Here is a 7,659-nt window from a genome sequence, read left to right on the forward strand (position 1 = left end):
AGACCCAACATAGCAGTGACGTCATGTGTGTACAGACACAACATAGCAGTGACGTCACGCGTGTACTGGACCCGACACGGCAGTGACGTCACGCGCGCACCGGACCCGACACGGCAGTGACGTCATACATCGCTACGCATATATAAGGTATAATACAGTTTAGTGACGACGCCTAGCTCGCTGCTTTCTCGGCACTTGACGTTGATGGCACACCCGCCTTAGCGCAGTGTCAGTGGGTTCACTCGAGGAGGAGGGTGCAGCCCCTCGTGCTACTGCTGGTCCGTCGTGCTCCCCACCCGCCCCTGGTCCATCATGGCCCATGCACCTCCTACGTACATCGTGCTCAATTCTACGCTAATTCCTTTGTCAAAGCGTTTTGCTTCCTCCCACACAGCTTAAAGGACGCGTCCTGGGCTTGGCTGTTTTCACTCCAACGCTGTCCTCGTGACAGCACGGTCCCCTTCACCTGATGAAGGCCACTTGTGTTGTGGCCGAAACGTCGTGATTTTTTGTTATTTTATTTTTTGTTGTTTTTTACGTGACTTTACCGAATAGAACCAAAGAGTATGGAGGGTGGAGCTCTGTAGACCCCCTCTAAAGGGGATTCCCAAGCTGCCTCTTCCACGTTGGTCAGATGTCTTGGAGGCGGTGGCAGTACCACGCGGTTTACTCCACCACACGCGATCTCTTGATTCATTCACTGTTGTGATGGACCCGTGGATACTGCTCTAGACGAGACTGTCTGGAGGACAGCGCTGGAGTGAAAAAGCCACGCTCAGATTGCGACCTTTAAGCTGTGTGAGAAGAAACAAGCGCCTTAGAGTCGCGGCATCTGAGCGTGGCTTTGTTCACTCCAGCGCTGTCCTCCAGACAGTCTTGTCCCTTCACCTGATGAAGGCCGCTTGTGTTGTGGCCGAAACGTCGTGAGAATTTTATTGTGTTATTTTATTTTATCAATTTATTATTTTATTCTCATTCTACGTGGTGGTGACTTTACCGAAAGAACCAAAGAAGATGAATCCTTGCAGTCACGAAAGCTTTAAATCGAAAAATAAAATGTTTCGCTCCGGATGAGTATTATCTGCGTTTTGATTTAGCGTGCCGATCTTAAAGGTGCATTGAGAAATGTGATACTCCGACCGATGCTCCTGTTGTTTGTGGAGTAACTCATGTAGCCAGCTATGGCTCTAGGATTTGGTGTTACATGTTGTTTATGTAGTTTATTGTTAAAAATTCGGTCACAGTCCCTATGATCACTGTTACGTTGCATTTATGGCTTTATTTTGGTGATTTCGAAAAGTTTTTTGGTTTGACCATGTTTTTGTTTATTGTAGTACGGAGTTAGACTGATGGCCTCAATCTAAGTTGTCTTTTCTAGATTTAAAGCTTTCGTGACTGCTAGGATCCATACTCTTTGGTTCTATTGGGTAAAGTCACGTAGGTGAAAATAAAATAACAAAAAAATTTAACAATTAATTGTCTTGTGGTTGTTGTTGTTTGACTTGCATCCCACTGGGATTTTTTGCACACAGCGTTGGTGTTCGGTGCAATTTCAGGAATATTTTTGATGTTTTTTTTTCCCTGGATTTTCTGTTTGCACAGTCACACAAAGTCACTTTAAGATGTTTTCTTGTTCATGTTTTTTTGTGTTTGTTGCGGTTGCACCCGATTCAAGAGCCGAATGGCTCACAGGGCTATACCAAAATAAATGAAATTATGAACTAACTATGAGAACTCCACCACGACTCCGGGCAGTGGGCCCGAGCTCGCCACGACGTAAGGGGCCATGGGCAATTAGACGCAAGCCGAAACATAACATGTACAAAATAATGTTTAAGATATATGTTTATTTTAATGATAGAATATGGTATTGTCATCAGTATGACATAAGTATACCGAGTTTGCAGTCGATACCACATTGGGAAGTGGGTTAAAATTGAGTTACAAGATTTGAAGATACAACGACAGACAGAGAGAGTTAAAAGAAAGCGTGTACAATTGGAATCAGTGAGAGTATTCTTTGGTTTTTCCGGTAAAGTCACGTAGAAATAATAAAATAAGATAATAGTGTATGACGTTTCGATTGCAACACAAGCAATCATCATCAGGTACAGAAGAGCTAAATTTACGAGAGCGAGGAGACACGTAACCGCAGATATATGTACAGATACAGATACAACAGGGGATACAGAGAGAGAGAGAAACGTGGGAGCACACTAAATATAATTCCTGCAGTCACGAAAGCTCCAAATTCAAGTATCATTGAGAGTATTCTATATGAATAAAGCACTCTACCTAGCGTGTACCTGCATGTGTAGTAGTACCCCAGTAATTACTACCCTGTAATGGGGTCATTTGTATAGGGTAAGCGTAAAAGGTCGGGTAAAGGTAGGCTCGTTGTTTTTAACCTTTAACCTTACCTGCTGAAGGGTAAAAGGTAGGTAGAGTGATTGTATTGTGGTAAGGTAAAAGGTAGGGAAAAGGTAGGCTCGTTGTTTTTAACCTTTTTCCTTACCTGCTGAAGGGTAAAAGGTAGATAGAGTGATTGTATTGTGGTAAGGTAAAAGGTAGGAAAAAAGTAGGCTCGTTGTTTTTTTTACCTTTTACGTCACGACAACTTAAAATGTAGCAATGTGAGAGATCCTCGCCACGCGGTTGGCTAGGAGATGTTAACTCCCTCGCCTGGTCTACAGAGGTCCGTGGGTTCGATCCCGACCCTGGCAACACCTTCTGCTGCTGCTACTGAATGTTTGAAGTCTGTATCTCTCTGTCTCGCTCCCAGGTGCCCCTCGGACCACGAGGATGGAGGAGGAGATGAGGAGGGCCGGAGGTGGCGACCATCAGAGAGGAAGGGGAGGAGGAGGAGGTGGTGGAGGTGGTGGAGGTGGTGGAGGAGGTGGTGGAGGTGGTGGAGGTGGTGAAGAAGCTTGGGCGAGGATGTGGGCTGGTTGGGGAGGGTGGCATGGACTTACCAGAGAGGGGGCCTGGTGGCACTATGATGGCAGTGGTGGTGGTGGCTATGGTGGTGGCTATGGTGGTGGAGGTGGTGGTGGAGGTGGCTATAGTGGAGGTGTCTATGGTGGTGGTGGAGGTGGTGGTGCCACGATCTGTGACGTGCTACAGAGACCCCAGCAGGTGCAGAGGGGATACGTGGAAGGAGGTGAAGGATCTGGAGGAGGTGAAGGAGGAGGTGAAGGATCTGGAGGAGGTGAAGAAGCTTGGGCGTGGATGTGGGCTGGTTGGGGAGGGTGGTGTGCACTTGCCAGAGAGGGGGCCTGGTGGCGCTATGATGGCAGTGGTGGTGGTTGCTATAGCGGAGGTGTCTATGGTGGTGGCTATGGTGGTAGCTATAGCGGAGGTATCTCTGGTGGTGGCTATAGCGGAGGTGGCTATGGTGGTGGCTATGGTGGTAGCTATAGCGGAGGTGTCTCTGGTGGTGTCTATGGTGGTAGCTATAGCGGAGGTGTCTCTGGTGGTGGCTATGGTGGTAGCTATAGCGGAGGTGTCTATGGTGGTGTCTATGGTGGTAGCTATAGCGGAGGTGTCTCTGGTGGTGGCTATTTGGTGTCTATGGTGGTGCCACGATCGGTGACGTGCTACAGAGACACCAGCAGGTGCAGGGGGGAGACGTGGGAGGAGGTGAAGGATCTGGAGGAGGTGAAGCAGCTGGAGGAGGAGGAGGTGAAGGAGAAGGTGAAGGAGCTGGAGAAGATGAAGGAGGAGGTGAAGAAGAAGGAGCTGGAAGAGATGGAGGTGAAGGAGCTGGAGGAGACGAAGGAGGAGGTGAAGGAGGAGATGAAGGAGGAGGTGAAGGAGGAGGTGGAGGAGGAGGGGGTGGAGGAGGTGGAGGAGATGAAGGAGGAGGTGAAGGAGGAGGTGGAGGAGGAGGGGGTGGAGGAGGTGGAGGAGCTGGAGGAGGTGAAGCAGCTGGAGGAGGAGGAGGTGAAGGAGCTGGAGGAGATGAAGGAGGAGGTGAAGGAGGAGATGAAGGAGGAGGTGAAGGAGGAGGTGGAGGAGGAGGGGGTGCAAGAGGTGGAGGAGCTGGAGGAGGTAAAGCAGCTGGAGGAGGAGGAGGTGAAGGAGCTGGAGAAGATGAAGGAGGAGGTGAAGGAGGAGGTGAAGAAGCTGGAAGAGGAGGAGGTGAAGGAGCTGGAGGAGATGAAGGAGGAGGTGAAGGAGGAGATGAAGGAGGAGGTGAAGGAGGAGGTGGAGGAGGTAGAGGAGGTGGGGGGGTTGTGGGCCACCACCACCGTGGGAGGACAAGAAGGAGAGCGCCAACAGCAGAAGCAGGTGGTGAGTGTGGTGGTGGTGAGTGTGGTGGTGGTGAGTGTGGTGGTGGTGAGTGTGGTGGTGGTGAGTGTGGTGGTGGTGAGTGTGGTGGTGAGTGTGGTGGTGAGTGTGGTGGTGACCTACCTGATGTTCATCTTCTCTCTCTGTCCCCTCTGTCCCCACTCCCCTCCCAGCTGACTCACCGCCCGGTGAGGAGTCAACGCGGCCTGACTCAACCTGGGGTCAATCTCCCCCCCTGGGGGAGTCGCTCCCAGGCGGTGTATCGCCAGGCTCCTGTCAGTCACCCCCAGCTTGTGAGCCGCCCACAGCTGGCTCAGCAGCTGAGTCACCCCTGGATGATGAACCCCCAGATCCAGTACCACTGGGTGATCCACCCCCCACAGCTGACTCACCCCCCCCAGCTGACTCACCCCCCACAGCTGACTCACCCCCCACAGCTGACTCACGCCCCCCAGCTGACTCAACCACGCCAGGTGATTTACCTACAGCTGACTCACCCCCCCAGCTGACTCACCCCCCCAGCTGACTCACCCCCCCAGCTGACTCAACCCCCAGGTGACTCACCCCCCCCAGCTGACTCACCCCCACAGCTGACTCAACCACGCCAGGTGATTTACCTACAGGTGACTCACCTCCCCCCAGCTGACTCACCCCCCTCAGCTGACTCACCCCCCCAGCTGACTCACCCCCCTCAGCTGACTCACCCCCCCAGCTGACTCACCCCCCACAGCTGACTCACCCCCCCAGCTGACTCACCCCCCACAGCTGACTCACCCCCCACAGCTGACTCACCCCCACAGCTGACTCACCCCCCCCAGCTGACTCAACCCCCAGGTGACTCACCCCCCCCAGCTGACTCACCCCCACAGCTGACTCACCCCCCCCAGCTGACTCACCCCCCACAGCTGACTCACCCCCCCCAGCTGACTCACCCCCCACAGCTGACTCACCCCCCCCAGCTGACTCACCCCCCACAGCTGACTCACCCCCCTCAGCTGACTCACCCCCACAGCTGATTCACCCCCCCCCCCCAGCTGACTCACCCCCCACAGCTGACTCACCCCCCACAGCTGACTCACCCCCCCCAGCTGACTCACCCCCCACAGCTGACTCACCCCCCTCCCAGGTGACTCACCCCCCCAGGTGATTTACCCACAGCTGACTCACCCCCATTGGGTGGTGTGGGATTGTCAGGTGGTTCCTGCCATGGCCAGGACACGGCGCTCACCACACAATGTGAAGATGTAACGTGTACAGCCTGGGGTGTCAACAAGCCTGGAGTGTGGTACGTGTTGTGATGTTATTAAAGTTTTACTAAATATGGAAATGTAACATACAATCTGGATTGAGGTTGAATATTTTGTGATGTTATAAAAGTTGTACTAAATATGGAAATGTAACATACAATCTGGATTGAGGTTGTATATTTTGTGATGTTATAAAAGTTTAACTAAATATGGAAATGAAACATACAATCTGGATTGAGGTTGTATATTTTGTGATGTTATAAAAGTTTTACTAAATTTGGAAATGTAACATACAATCTGGATTGACGTATATTTTGTGATATTATAAAAGTTTTACTAAATATGGAAATGTAACATACAATCTGGATTGGCGTTGAATAATTTGTGATGTTATAAAAGTTTTACTAAATATGGAAATGTAACGTACAATCTGGATTGGGGTTGTGTATTTTGTGATGTTATAAAAGTTTTACTAAAAATGGAAATGTAACATACAATCTGGATTGAGGTTGTATATTTTGTGATGTTATAAAAGTTTTACTAAATATGGAAATGTAACATACAATCTGGATTGGCATTGTTTATTTTGTGATGTTATAAAAGTTGTACTAAATATGGAAATGTAACATACAATCTGGATTGAGGTTGTATATTTTGTGATGTTATAAAAGTTTAACTAAATATGGAAATGAAACATACAATCTGGATTGAGGTTGTATATTTTGTGATGTTATAAAAGTTTTACTAAATTTGGAAATGTAACATACAATCTGGATTGACGTTGTATATTTTGTGATATTATAAAAGTTTTACTAAATATGGAAATGTAACATACAATCTGGATTGGCGTTGAATATTTTGTGATGTTATAAAAGTTTTACTAAATATGGAAATGTAACGTACAATCTGGATTGGGGTTGTGTATTTTGTGATGTTATAAAAGTTTTACTAAAAATGGAAATGTAACATACAATCTGGATTGAGGTTGTATATTTTGTGATGTTATAAAAGTTTTACTAAATATGGAAATGTAACATACAATCTGGATTGGCATTGTTTATTTTGTGATGTTATAAAAGTTTAACTAAATATGGAAATGAAACATACAATCTGGATTGAGGTTGTATATTTTGTGATGTTATAAAAGTTTTACTAAATATGGAAATGTAACATACAAACTGGATTGAGGTTGTATATTTTGTGATGTTATAAAAGTTTTACTAAATATGGAAATGAAACATACAATCTGGATTGGCGTTGTGTATTTTGTGATGTTATAAAAGTTTTAATAAATATGGAAATGTAACATACAATCTGGATTGGTGTTGTATATTTTGTGATTTTATAAAAGTTTTAATAAATATGGAAATGTAACATACAATCTGGATTGAGGTTGTGTATTTTGTGATGTTATAACAGTTTTACTAAATATGGAAATGTAACATACAATCTGGATTGGCGTTGTTCATTTTGTGATGTTATAAAAGTTTTACTAAATATGGAAATGAAACATACAATCTGGATTGGCGTTGTGTATTTTGTGATGTTATAAAAGTTTTAATAAATATGGAAATGTAACATACAATCTGGATTGGTGTTGTATATTTTGTGATTTTATAAAAGTTTTACTAAATATGGAAATGTAACATACAATCTGGATTGACGTTGTATATTTTGTGATCTTATAAAAGTTTTACTAAATGTGGAAATGTAACATACAATCTGGATTGGCGTTGTGTATTTTGTGATGTTATAAAAGTTTTACTAAATATGAAAATGTAACATACAATCTGGATTGACGTATATTTTGTGATGTTATAAAAGTTTTACTAAATATGGAAATGTAACATACAATCTGGATTGAGGTTGTATATTTTGTGATGTTATAAAAGTTTTACTAAATATGGAAATGTAACATACAATCTGGATTGGCGTTGTGTATTTTGTGATGTTATAAAAGTTTTAATAAATATGGAAATGTAACATACAATCTGGATTGGTGTTGTATATTTTGTGATTTTATAAAAGTTTTAATAAATATGGAAATGTAACATACAATCTGGATTGAGGTTGAATATTTTGTGATGTTATAAAAGTTTTACTAAATATGGAAATGTAACAT

This window comes from Petromyzon marinus, unplaced genomic scaffold, assembly GCF_048934315.1.
Source record: "Petromyzon marinus isolate PM22_M1 ecotype Great Lakes invasive population unplaced genomic scaffold, UKy_Petmar_22M1.pri1.0 PM_G_Scaffold_60, whole genome shotgun sequence".
Taxonomy (NCBI): domain Eukaryota; kingdom Metazoa; phylum Chordata; class Hyperoartia; order Petromyzontiformes; family Petromyzontidae; genus Petromyzon; species Petromyzon marinus.